We start from the raw sequence: 13,777 nt of genomic DNA, 5'->3' as shown, positions 1-13,777 counted from the left end.
GGGCCTTTGTGATGGTTCCCGAGCTTTGTGCTAACGACGTGAATCAACTCACCCTGCCTTTGCCGAAACTGATTAGTCCTCATAGAGAAAAAAATTCTACTTGTCTGTAAAAACCCCTTTTTATTCTTCGCAGGTGAGGTTGACTGGAGGCTTTGGAGGGCCAGAAGTTGACAGAGAGCCCTTTTGCTTTTAGCTTGGAAAAGCATTGCAGAATGTATACCTTTGAAATGAACAAAGCCTTTTCCATCAGAAGAAAATTCACAGCAGTTGGGCCTGTGAATGCTTCTGAGTTTGTGCAGAACTTACATGAATTTGGGAAAAACCATTACTTAAAGAGGAGACCTAGGGAGAACCGCAATGTGTTTCTTCAGTACATTTGATGAAAAATCAATTTGTCTTTATCTTCAGGTGGCCTACTAAATTAATTTTTTTCTTTTCAAGTCGGGAGTCATTGGTCATATTTTGGGTCTGACAATAGCTGATTGGAACAAAAGGCGTTTCCTTCTCTATATATTTTTTTCTCTTTTTTCCAAATTGTACTCTGAGCTCAAAAAGCACACCATTTTTAGAGCCCTAATACAATTTAATATATAAAACCTTGGGCAGGTTGAGCTCATGGAGCTTTTCATTTGGTATCCCAAGTCAGAAAGAAAATCCCATCACTGCCCTTTCTTTTTCTTTCAACACCATGGGGGGAAAAAAAAAAAAACCCGAACCCCAAAAAGACCCCAGAACACCGTGCATCGATGGCCCCAGGAAAGCCCAGAAGAAGAATAACAACATAATTTTAGGAGCTGGCGATGTCCCGGGGCGGAGCGAGCGGCGGGCGGCAGCCCCGGCCCTGGCGCGGGCGTCCGTGGTGCTGAAAGGCAGCGGGGCCGGCGGGGAGCGCGGCCGCAGCCCGACACCGCGGCCGGGCTGGCGGACAGCGGCTGTTTGCTTTCGATTGAAGCGGGTAGAAGCCTCCCGAAGGGTTCCTGAGTGTTTCAAAGCGAATAACTTGTAATTGTGATTTTACTATTTTTTTTAATGTTTTGGTGCATTAATAGCGCAGAATTTCTAGGGCCGCACATGTCATGCACTGTGATGTCATGGGAGTGGATATCACTCACAGTGCTCTGAATTTTGGAAGTGTCACCATGCTGCCATAATCCTTTTTAGATAGTAGAAAGAAATAGTCACGTCCCGGTGATGATTGAACTAGGGGTAATAAAGCCAAACATGAATGAGAAGGAGGCATGAGAGACATGCACAGGAAGAATAGCAGATGAGTATCCTATGGCCTGCCAGGAGAGGAAGCTGGTTCTACTTGCAGCTTAATCCAGGATCATTGTAGTGATGTCCAAGTTTAATTTGACATTGTGTAGCAGGCTTAAACTTTAAACATGCCCACCTTCTACAATAATCCTTGTATCTTTTCCCCCAGGAAAGGAAACCTTCTGCTCAAAGATTGTGAGCATGAAGTGGGCAGCTTCATTTGTGTTGCTCCAGGAGCTGGAGTGAGTGGTGAGAATGTAGAAAATAGGTTTTGGTTTGGCCAACATGTTTTTCAGGGTCCGTGGTGTGAGTCGGCTCCAGGTGGGCTCATGAGCATCAGAGCTAGCGTGAGAAGGAGGTAACCATGTTACTGTTATTGCTGCTCCTGGAGAATAGGAAACAAACCAAGATATTGAAGGAGGCTACTCATGTTACATCTGCCCCTGCTCCGCAAGCTGGGAGGTGATGATAAATAAACATTTGTTTTATATTTGAGTCACAATCATGATATCTGCAAGTCTTCTAAACCCTCTAGTCTTTTCCCTCTGCAAGCAAAGGGCATTACTGAAGTAGTCATGTTCATCAGTAACCTTTGTTTAGGGACCAGCTTGTGACAAACCATTGCCTTGTACACTGTCTAGAGCCTTCTACCTTAGTACTTTGCTGTGCCTCTACCCAGCCATTAAATAACTGCACAACTTTTTCCCATATGTTCTTGACTGCATGTGGATAATGGGGGATTTCTTTCCTTCTGGGAGATCTTGAACTCCTACGGTGATCATTCAAGTTATCTCCATTTCCCCCCTACTCTCCACAGAAATAGCCCATAACAGGGGCTAGTCCTGTGAAATGGATCAACTTGCATGTAAGTCTGTATTAGTGGTTCCTCCTAGTCTGTAGGAATTTACCAATTAGAAGAATTAACCATGTACTTAAAGGACATATTTTTCAAACACTTCTGGAAGTTCTGCTTTGTTCTGGGCATATGTCTGGGCTTTTCCTTGTGAACAAAAGACTCAGCCTTCCAGTGCAGATTGACCAGTAAGGGAGAATCTGAATCCTGAAAAATAAATGGATTTTGTTGCCATTAATTAACATATTGCATATAAAATATTGCATCCTCAGGGTAGGTAATGCAGGGGAAGATCAGAAATCTGAGCAGACAAATGGGAGAATGTTAAATGAAGAAAAGGGAAAATCAGTGGGAAAGTAGTGGGTTATCAGACATTAGAAAGTAGAGCAGATGTATGCAGTGAAAGACCTAAGTAGAATTTTGAAGTCATTAACAGCATTTGTTTAACTTTGGCCTATTTTTGATACTGAACTTCTGGTTTGTTACCAGTTGTTATAGACACACCTTTGTTAAAATGTAAGCATTGCTGGTGGCATGCCTAAAAAAAAAGGTACAGGAAGGTAAAAGTGAACACAACCAGAAATAAATTGTAGATCAAGGCAATTTGCAGTAACTAAAAGGGAAGCAGCAGAAGCACTCTTGGTGCCTTGTGATGTCTGCAGACATTTTAGTAATGCTTTGATTTTTTCAGATGTATCAACATCCTGCTTTCTTCATGTAGAGGTACTGCATGTTAATTTTGAGTGGCCACTGGCCTTAATCAGTTATTATGATGATCTTTCAGCATAATAAAAATCTATTTTCCTGAAGATCTTCAGCATGACCTAGAAATGGAATAAGATGGAGGAACGAGTGAGAACTCATTGGGTGCTCTTCTGTCTTTCTTACTATACTTTCTCAAAGACCAGTGTGATTACAAATGTCCATTGACTGTTGAGTGATGGTGGTGATTATGCCCTATTTCTGCACTCTGGTGTGAGCTTGACAATTTTAGGTAGAGTTAGCATCTGATGATGTGTAACTCTTTGTTAACTGCACCTCTGTGGCCTAAGGGTAAGGGTGTGACAAAGTGTCTCTCTTCTGAGCCATTCACTTATCCTGAATTAAGAAATAAAGCTTTGTCATAGACCTGCCTTGATAACAGAGGTTTAATTCTGGTAAAAATTTTATTTTCAAGCTTTTTTGGTGATTGTAATGCTTCTCAATACTCATGGTTCTCTTTAGCACAATATATCTCGTAATTATAGTACTGTGTTGCCAGATTTGCCAGGTTGCCAGATTTCCTGTCTTCTAGCTGAAGTAGAGTATTGAAAGGTAATATTCTTTCTCCCTCTTTCTGTCTCTGAGAAGGCTACAACATTATCTGAATTAGGAGAAACCAGCACATCATGTTGGCATCAATTTGCCTGGTGTTTTTTTACCTAGATGGGATGGAAACACCACATTCTCTTTCTTATCCTCCAAGGACTTCTACATAAAAGAGTATTTCCCTTACTGGCTTCTGCAAAGCTTAACGATTTGGTGATGGTGACAGCTGTCAGTTCAAATCAAATTTTGAACCTAATGAAGGTGTTTGTTTTGAGTTATATAGCACAGTACATTCTGTATGTGTTTGGGGCTTGTAGGTTAAACTTGCTTCCACTGCCAGAGTGTGCTGTACCTTGTAGTGTATAAATGTGGGATGGTCATTCTCTTACAGTGCACGTGCATTCTTATGAAAAGTCTAACAAGTTATGTACCTGTAATTGCATATTGAAGAGAACATTGTCATGAATTAGTAACAGCCATATCAGTAGCTTTTTAGTAAATTTATTTTCTTTTATGGTGTATTAGAAAATTCATGTTTATTGGCTTTAGAGTCATCGCTGAAAGAGCAGAGGAAGAGAAAAAACATATATTATCTGGCAAATGATAGAGAATCACATGCATTCCAGTGTTATGACAACTTGTACTTTTCTGATCCATTAAGGAGGCTGTTTCAACTTACTGGGTAGGGTTTCTCTATTCCTTTTATTGAAAAATAATAGACTTTCTGATGCTGAGATTGTGGGAATTTTGTAAATACAATGACATCAAAGAGAGATTTTGTTTAAAGGTCTTAAAGTTAATCTAGGTATGCCAGGAATTATGGAATAATAAATCAGTGAGACTTTAGAAAACACTATTTAAAGGTACAATATATGTAAGAAGGATGCATGTGGTTTGAGGATTTTTTAAGTGCTTAGTATATTTGCGAGCTGTTACTTTCCTGAAATACACATTTCCAAGAGCTACTTGCAGAAAGAGAGAATTCTAAAAAGACATTATAACATGCCTCTTCTCTAATTTTTCTCTGCCTTCTGCAAAATTAAAAAGAAAACTAAGAGGACAAAAAGGAATGGAGGATACATCCCTGCTTTGAGGGATGGAGACTTAGAGACTGTAATCTGTCATTGAGACACTAAGCAGGTAGCACCAGCATTGGCTGCAGACCACATTTTTCTTCCTTTTCTTTCCCTGAATGTTGAAACAAGGAGCTAAAAGGACAGTCCTTTCCCTCTTGGTTTTAGTTCTGGATCATTTAAGCCCCACTGCAATTACCAAAAGCAGAAATGAAGCCAGCAAAGAAGGTTCATGCAAATTCTAAAGAGTTATGAAATCCAACTCATCCCTGTTAGAGGTAAGCCAGAAAGAAGCTAAAGATGTCATGCCATGAATTCCTCTGCTTCTTCAGTTCCCCAGGTCCTATTTTCACTGTATTCAATTTAGTCAGCTGCAAAAAAGACAGATTTTTTTTTGTTGACTTGAAATGCTACTGTGTTTTAAAACGAATACAGTTGACAACAGAGAGACCAAACCCCATACTAAACTACAGCAACAGCAAAGAAATTTGTCATCTAATCTGTAACTATAATTCAAAACTATTTACTTACTATCATCCAATTTCTATTCTTATACTGAATCTGAAAGCAGTTAACATGTTATCATTTATCAGTTAGATGTGTAATTTTGTAGCAATTATTTCTTTCTAAATTCACAACAAGTATCCCTTTGCACTCCAGAAGCTGTTCAGTAGATTCTCAGTATATTATCATAGCTTTGTGGATATAAAATCAGTTTTTGTAGCTATGCACAGCTTTTCGTGATCTCTTAATATGTAGCTTTAGAAGGTGTGGGTGGTCTGGGCTCAAAGATAAATAGATGTTTCTTTGAATCTGTGCAGCAGTAGTAGATGGCCATGCTGAGTTGATTGCAGGAAGGAAGAAAAAAAATCAAGCCCCAAAATACATAATTTTAATCATTAGGGAACTTCAGGTGAATTAGAACTCTCCAAATACTTTTGCTTAAGAATTCTCTTATGGTGGCCTTTTAGCATTTTAAAAATAGAAAAACTGTTCCGTTTAATAATTAAAGCATTTGTAAGAATGAGACTCTGTTCCTTGATGCAATCCTTATCTGACATCGAATGGGTGCTTTGTAGATTTAAGAAGCTGTTATCCTGGGAAATTGGAATTGGAAGCCTTTCACTTTGCTTCTCTTAGTTTGTGGTTACTCTTAAATGTGGCAAGAATTAAATTTTCAGTGTCTAAAACCTGCAAAAACAGTTCTCCAAAGGTAATTGCCCCCCATCTGTGTAATAAATCTACAGCTGTTTGCTACCTTAATCCATGATTTTGAGAACATATGAAATACTGAAACATCAAAAACACATTGTCATGGAAATATTTGGCTTTTATTTGAGAATTAAAAATTATGTTAAAGTTTAAGAACAAAAACATTTAAAAAGTTATTGCAGTAAATTACCTTTTTTCCCCGGTTCTCAGGAAAATCTTTTAATTGATGTCAACAAACTGGATCTGGAAAGAGGGAAGTTTTGAAAGCTTATGTGTGGCTAAGTCCAAAATTTTCTGCATACTTCAGTCTATGGCTGTGATAGAAACCAAGCATATATGATTAAGATATTCTTATTGGAGAAATTAGATATGTCCCTAACTATGGAAGAGGAGTAATGATATTAAAAAGTCTTAATCATAGAGTTTACATTGCAGAGAGCTGTGTACTAAAATATTAGCTAATAGCCTACTCAGAGCACCAGTGGCAAAGATAGAGTTCTTAAATACCTTTGGCTGCTAAATTTTTAGGTTTTTATGCGGCGTAATGAATAACATTTCTGTTAAGTTTCCAACAAGAGTTCATTTATAGCCACTGACCTTCTGGAGCAATGGTCCTGAATTACTTTTTCAGATGGAAGTCATCCCAATTCAGAAATGGATGGGTTTTGCTGGCGTTCACTTTTATACAAAGAATTGGCATCAGCAGTTGTCTTAGAGTACACTAGAGCAAATTATTAATAAGCTGTAAATGGATGGGTATTTTTGGTTTTGTCAATTTATCAAATATTAATGGCATTTTATTGTCCTTACAGATTTTCATGAATTTCTGGGTCAGCAGAATGCTCAGTCTTTCCTGGAAAGCATTGGGAAACAGATGAATTAGGAATCCTTTAAATTCCACTTTACTATGCAAGAAGATTGACACGCAGCAGCATGAGCCTTTTAATTTTACTTCATGGCTCAGTTAATTCCTGAAAACAAACTTCTAGTTGCATGCTGAAAAATAATCAATGATTTCCAGAGTCTGCATTTTTTTCTTTTAAATTTGTCTGAGCAATCTGAACTCCACATTGAGTGTCAAAGTATTGTGAACACTTCTGTAGTGAGGAATGGGGCTCTCTGTCCAACTGATTGTTCAAATCCTGCTGCAGGTGTGAACAGCATGGAAGCAGAGATATCAGCTAACAAAACTGTTGGGGTAAAATATCACACAGCTCATTTGGGGCAGGTGTTATATGCAGCAGTCATTATATGTATTGTATCAGACCAATAAATTTCCTATCTAGCCCCATATCCTTCTTGTTGTAGAAGCTAAAAGCATACACCCTGCAAGAGCAGGGCAAGAGCAGGGCAAACATGATATTTTCCCTCATGGATTCTTGGTGTTTGACCATTTTTAGTCTCAGGATATCCCAGGCAAGGTAGTTTTTGCACATTTGTAACCCTGAATGGATTTTTTTCATTTTAATTTTAATGAAATTACCTAGCCCCCACGCCAGCATTTCCCAAGTATCATTGGCCCTAATATGTTGTGGTGGTAGATGTGTCAATCAGCTGCCTACTCCAGGAGAAAGCACCTTTTGCTCTCAACCTAGAGACAAAGAGGATGTTGGTCCAACTCCTTATGATTTCACATCTGCTGTATCACCTCCCCATTCATTTCCAGTACTCCTTCTTGTTAGCTGAAAAAAAGAAAAAAAACATCTGGCCAGCAGCTACTCTTTAACACCAAATGCTGAAACGTGTCACTGGTGAAAATATAAAATTAAGCCTTGTTTATAAAGGAAATGTAGCAGAAGAAAGTTCACATGTTATAGAATTAATAGAAGATAGTGCCTTGCTCAGTCTATGAGAAAAGCATACTAATCTGTGTAAAAAGGCATTTCTTTCAGAAGGAGTAATGGATTTTTAAAATGATGCTCATAAATCACAGTTCATTCAATCAGTTCTAAGCTCTTTGAGACAAGTATATAAGAAGCTGTACAAAATCATTAATTTCATTGGCACTTAGGTGAAATAATTCTTCTCAGAATATTGAATTGCAAGGGATTTCTGTCATGCCTGAAGAGTGGTGGTGTATTTAGCATTGCAGCAGAAGATGTGCAGCTACTTCCCACCTCTTTGTACTGAGCTACTCTCCTATATAAACTCGTGTATATAATTTTATATTATAAATAAATAATCTGCAGGTGATTAAATAGCTGTATTTTTTCTAACACATGCTTGGCCAAATGTAGTAACTGTAAGGATTTGCAGGAACTACTAGTGCACTCTAATGCAGAAGGGATCTTTGTAAGGACCTGTGTGCTGGCTGGATATGCTTAGATATAAAATCTCTGCTGACTCCTCCTCCTCCTCCTGGTTAAGTATTTTTAGGGTGGAGGCAGGAAATATGTACCAAAGTAGGTGGGTTACTGGTTGTGTTGTGTATGGAGTCAAATCATATTCCTCAGTTAATCCCATTTAAATGAAATAGGATAAAGAAAGTTTTAACTGGGCTTTCTTTAAGTGGGTGAACTTGACAGTACAACCTAGAGCTTCATTGTAGCATCTGACAGGGAGAGTTAGCAGAATATTGTTTTAAGGGACAGACAATGCTTATGTTGCACTCCTTTTTTGTGCCTATTTCCTCACTTCCACAAGCTTCCCATTGATAACTTGGGTTACTCTGGATGGGTCAAATCTATGGACTTTGAAATGCTTTGAAGTGCTTTGTTTAGAAGTGGGTTTTCATTCTGTAACTGAAAGTACATTAGAGACACAGCTCTAGGTTCTCTCTCTTCCTGTTCTCTGAACTAAATGAAAACAAGCATTACATTTATGCCAGACTTTACTAGTTCCATTTCCTGGGGAAATGATTTAAAATAAAAATCAGGGTAGTCGTGCCTATGTAGTTATGCTCACAGGCTGCACTGCTTTCAGCATAAACTGTTGCAGTACTAACATTATTGGCTGTAATAAAAGCAAATGTACTAACTTCCAGGCCTGACAGATGTCTCAATCTCCTGCACTGACCTTGTGCAAAGTGTTTATGTCTCCCCTTCCCCCTCCTTGTCCCCAGCTACTTCCTTCATGCAGGGAATTAGGTTGTCATGCCTATGTCTGCTCCACTTCCACTGACTTGTGCCTACATCTGGTACTGGGAAAGGGGCAACAGGAAGGGCAGTTTTTAGCTAATGTCTGGCTAAACATATGTGAGACAAACAACTTGTGTATGCTCTTTTTTTAACAGTTATAAACAAACACATATGGTTTAATGCAGTGTCCAAGGAACTGGATGTATCTTACCAATCAAAGAAACTGTGGAGATGACTGCATTCTGCTTCTGGTGCATTACCTTCTACATGACCTTTTGTTTTCAGTTGCATAAACCCCCAATGAATAGAATTTTATTCTACACTTTCAGTTTTTCCTGCTTTGAATTTTGAGCTCATGTCCAGACATACCACAGTAATGATTTATCAAAGCCTTTTCTTCCATGTGTCCTTCTGTATTGTGGCATTAATATTAAACCTACCATTTGCATGAAACTGTTTTCTCATAGGCTGTCACAGATATATTGATAGCTTCATCTCTCCTTCTTTACACCAGTAAGGTCACATATTAAACACTCTGCATAGATACATAGACACCTAATTATTTTTACTTAAAGTTATTTCATTAATCATTGGACAGGCTATTGCATTTTTATTAATTAGGTAATTTTATAGATACATTTCAGTTTGGTACTTTGATCACTAAGATGCTTAATTGACATTACTGTAGGATTAATGTGTGTTTACATGAACATGGACTCAATAAAGCATGTCTGTTATTCTCTTCTGAGAACATTGTCTTAAGATGCTCCCAAATGGAAGAGAATAATCTCTTGGAGAGAGGGATTATCCCTCTGTTAATATTTAAGCCATACATGGGACCATAAGTGCATGTGGTATAGATAGGGTTTTTGGTGTACCACTAGAAAATACATTCATCTACATACATGTATCAATCAGGGTTTAGACTTTAGAATTTGCAGTTACATTCAGGGGAAGGGAAGCAGTAACCTTAAAGCACTAACTCAGCACTTGTTCAGTATAGTACACTAAACACTCAAAACCTGTTTTGTGTAGTGTACTGCTACTGCTGCTCATGAAGACATGCAAGAGAACCTGATTTACAGCATTTTGAGAAAATAAATCACTTTGAATGTTTTGGAGCATACTGTGCTTACACTTAGGTGGTTATTCTAGTGAAGCTCTGGGGTAGCTGTTCAGCACCAGTAGTACCAAGGGTCACTTGGTGTTTCAAGCCCCATCAAGATCTAGTCTCCAGCTCATGGTGCAAAAGAAGGATGGGGCAAAAATTGCTCAAATTAAACATTGTCTATTGAATCAGACCTCAAGGTTTGGTAATGATGGGTTTTAAAATAGACAAAACCTGGTGTTTCCTGCCTCTGCCTTGTGCTTGTGTAGGTCTATAGTAAGACTATACAACAACATCACTCCAGTTGGTGGCTGGACAAGTTGAGAGACAGTGGGGAGAACTGGGAGCATCTTTTCAAAAAACTTCAGTTGTTCAAACATACAGGGAGCTCAGGAACATATTCTGCAATGAAATCAGCCACAGATTGTCCTTTGGGGGGATTTTCAGGTTTTCTGCATTTTTAAAATCCCAGTCAGTTTAATGTGTGTCTGTGGGTTTCTGAGGGGAAGAGAATGCTGTGTGCATGCCCTGTAGGAGCAAGGGGATGAAACAAACTAATACTAAACAAACTAAATGTGACCTGCTTTCCCAGAGCCCATAACCCCTTCTTAATGTAACACATTTCAAAACAATGTGTTACTGTGTCTAGTAATAGTAGAATAATTATTTTCCCCAAAAGATTAAATTGAAAATGAAGTCACAAGTTAGAAAATTCTTTCTCCTTTAGTTTTAGATTTGTATAACTTTTAAGGGATCTAAGAGAGAGCATTTCATTCTGGTTTTCAAAAGAAAGAAGAATGGCAACCTCCCATGTATTTGGCTCTTGTTTGTTTATTTGCTCCCTTTTGTTACTATGAAAGTCAAATTCCATATCCTGGAATTTGTTTCTTTTCCTTTTTTAGCTGTCTTTGAAGTTGGTGTCTTTAGCAATAATTTTGGCAGGGGTACAGCTTTATAATGATTTTGCCATGATACCAGACTGCTTTTGTGTTCTCTTTCCATTGATAAAAAACAAACCCTAGGTCTCTTAGGTTTGTAATATTCAATTAAAGAAGTAATGTTTACATTTTCTCAAAACTAATCAAAATTTTGACTGGGCTTTTAAGATTTTATTTTAATATCCACTTGTGCCTGTATCTGAGGATGGGGGAAAGACCTGACAGTTGAAACAGCCTTTTTGAAAGGCTAACTGCGTTTAATTTTCAGAAATGTTTGTCTGAAAGGAAGACTCTAGCCAGTATTTGGGAGTTAGACTAGACCATGTGTTACATTTCCAGAACCCTGTGGTTGTGGGACACAAGTTATCCCTCATTTTCTAAACGTTGTTGAAATGTTCGGAAATCGCCAGGAAGAACAAATGTTTTCTATGTCTATTACATCTTATTGGAGGCCATTTATCGTGCACTTTTTGAGATTTTGATTTTATGCTATGCCATAATTCTTGCTAATTGCTTCTAATGGAAACCATGTTTTAGGCCTATGAGCATGCACTAATCATGGTAATTTTTCCTAGAAAGTATGGATGAAAATTAGAAACATTGGTAGGGATTATCAGGTGCAAATCTCAGTACCCACAGTCCCCAGAGGCTCCCAGTGACTAAACCTCCCCTTGCCTACCCCACATTTCTGGGAAACATATCAGAACTGCTGTGCCTTCTGAAATGCATGGTCAGGCAGGTGTTTTCATCAGGTCACTGGCTCTAGTCAGACCACTGGACCTTGTGGATATTCTCAGTTCAGTCAAAGAAAGAACAGAGAGAGATAATTTCTCCCAGGCTGAGCCTGGGAATTTTAGAGGAAAATAATTAAAACAATTATTATCTCTCTCTCTGTAACCATTTTGCTTTTTTTTGGTTCTCCAGAGTGTGCTATTCATAGTCACCAACAGAGTGAGATGTTTCTACTTTGAGACCAATCCAGTATCATCACCTTAGCGAGTCACATTATAAAAGACCCGCTACTTTCATGAAACGCTTTTGCCTTCTGATCCACCTGGAGACTGGAGTCTTTCTTTCCCTCCCTGACTCAACAGCATCAGGACCTCTCTGCTCCAACACCTATATTCAGCGTTTTCTCAGTTATTTGCAGAGGAATGTTAGTACTTAAGTGGTAACATCTCACCTAAATCAGTTTGCATTTATCCTTTTTTTAGGCTAGACCTCTTTAACTTATAGTCATCCATGTTTGTGGTTATTTTCTTCAGTTTCCAATGAAGAAATTCCCAGGTCGCAGCAAGAGATATTACTTTGTTGGTATGTAATTTCATATTTTGTCATTCTGTATTTATTACTTCAGTCTTCTTGTTCTTCTGTATAAAGATCCTCTTGATTAGCTGCACTGATAATACTTTCTAGTTTCAGGAATTAGTGAATGTTATTGAGTTGCTTATGTTTGGGGTTTTTTTTCTGGTTAATTAATAGATTTAACAATCTGGTTATCAATACAACCAACATATTTGTTAATTCCCTTTTTCGAGACAACTTGTTTTGATTCCTTCTTTACCTAGTTTTATAAAATATAACTCTTTGACTAAAAGTTGTGCTGTTCTCTACTTAGTATGTAAAGAAATGTGATTTCTATTGGTTGCTTTATTAAATACAGATCAGCTTTCTTCTGTGCCTAGAGAAAATCTGTTATTGGAAAGATACTGAAGAACGTGACAAATGTTTTGTCTTCCTTTCTGTCTTTATTCCTTGAAAATTTAAGTCAGGCTGATAGGATTGTAGTTGCCACATTCAGTTTTTCTCCTTTTCGAGTAGCCCCTCCATTTGATTTTTTTAGAGAGATTTTTTTGTTAAGATCTAGAATGATTACGGCTGCAGGCTTGCAGTTTGATTTGTCTGTTTTATAATAATTCTATATTGTGTCCTCCCACTTGGAATGCTGTTTGAATTTTATTTGTGAGGACCTGTTGTGTCCTCACTGTAGTTATGCTGGCCATAATCACTGCTGATAGCAGAAGTGGGGAAGGTACTCCTTCCCCAATGGCCAATTAAAATGGCCAATTTTAACAGCATGCTCTCATTTCATCTTAGTACACACATTTCTCTTCATTTTCTTCTGTCCAGAAATACCTCTATTTTTTAATATAAAAAAATATCACTTCAGTGATTAATTGAAGTGCTAGGCTTTTCTCATACCTCATACATTTCTCAAACCCTCCAGGATTTTTTGGTCTCTATTAACTGCTCATTTGAGCATTATGTATTTATCACATAAACTTTGAGATACAAGCTAACTCTTGTTCATTCCTCCATTTAATTTAAACTTAAGTGGTAATTAAATGGTCTGAAACATTCAAGTCCAATGGCTTTGCTATTTTCACTGGCTTATGAGTCTCTGAGAAGTCAAAGCTTCTTATAAAGAAATGATTCCTAGTGATATTCTTTCTCCAAGAGCATGGTAATTCTCTCTGTATATCTTCAAGTCTAGTCCTGGGGCCAAGGAGACCTAGAGCAGATACTCAGCTTTACTCCATGTGATGCTGAGGGAAAGAATCCACCAAACAGCAGAATATCCTCTGAAGCATTAGCTCAACACTTTGCAGCTGTTAAAATCTCATCTTCTTGCTCTGAGGACTAACCATCTATGTTTCTCTTGGCTCATGGACTTGCACATGAATTCATTCTGTTTTTTTTTCTTTTTAATAACGTACAGGTTAACTGGGGTTGCCGGTAGAGTTCCCCCTCTGGTGGGACATTTCACTGGCTTATGTGTTAGGGGTTTATTTCATTAGGCCATTCATTCTTTAAGCCCCTGGAATCTGAACCTCTGTGGGGTCTCTAAGCACCTTCTGAAGATATCATAAATCTTGCAAGTGACTGTTGGGATTCAGCCCAGCTCCTCTTGGCTTCTGCACTTTCCGGCTTTTCTTCATAACAAAGCTTTT

The 13,777-nt window shown here is 38.1% G+C and overlaps 1 protein-coding gene across 1 annotated transcript in view; it reads left to right on the top strand.

Annotated features, from left to right (window-relative positions):
- Positions 1-13,777, top strand: part of DCHS2 (dachsous cadherin-related 2) — a 104,766-nt gene that overhangs the window by 2,270 nt on the left and 88,719 nt on the right. The gene's annotated exons all lie outside the window — the stretch shown is intronic.

Source organism: Molothrus ater, chromosome 4 (assembly GCF_012460135.2).
Source record: "Molothrus ater isolate BHLD 08-10-18 breed brown headed cowbird chromosome 4, BPBGC_Mater_1.1, whole genome shotgun sequence".
Classification (NCBI taxonomy): domain Eukaryota; kingdom Metazoa; phylum Chordata; class Aves; order Passeriformes; family Icteridae; genus Molothrus; species Molothrus ater.
Note: the sequence above shows the minus strand (reverse complement) of the source record. Positions and strands in the feature narration are given on the sequence as shown.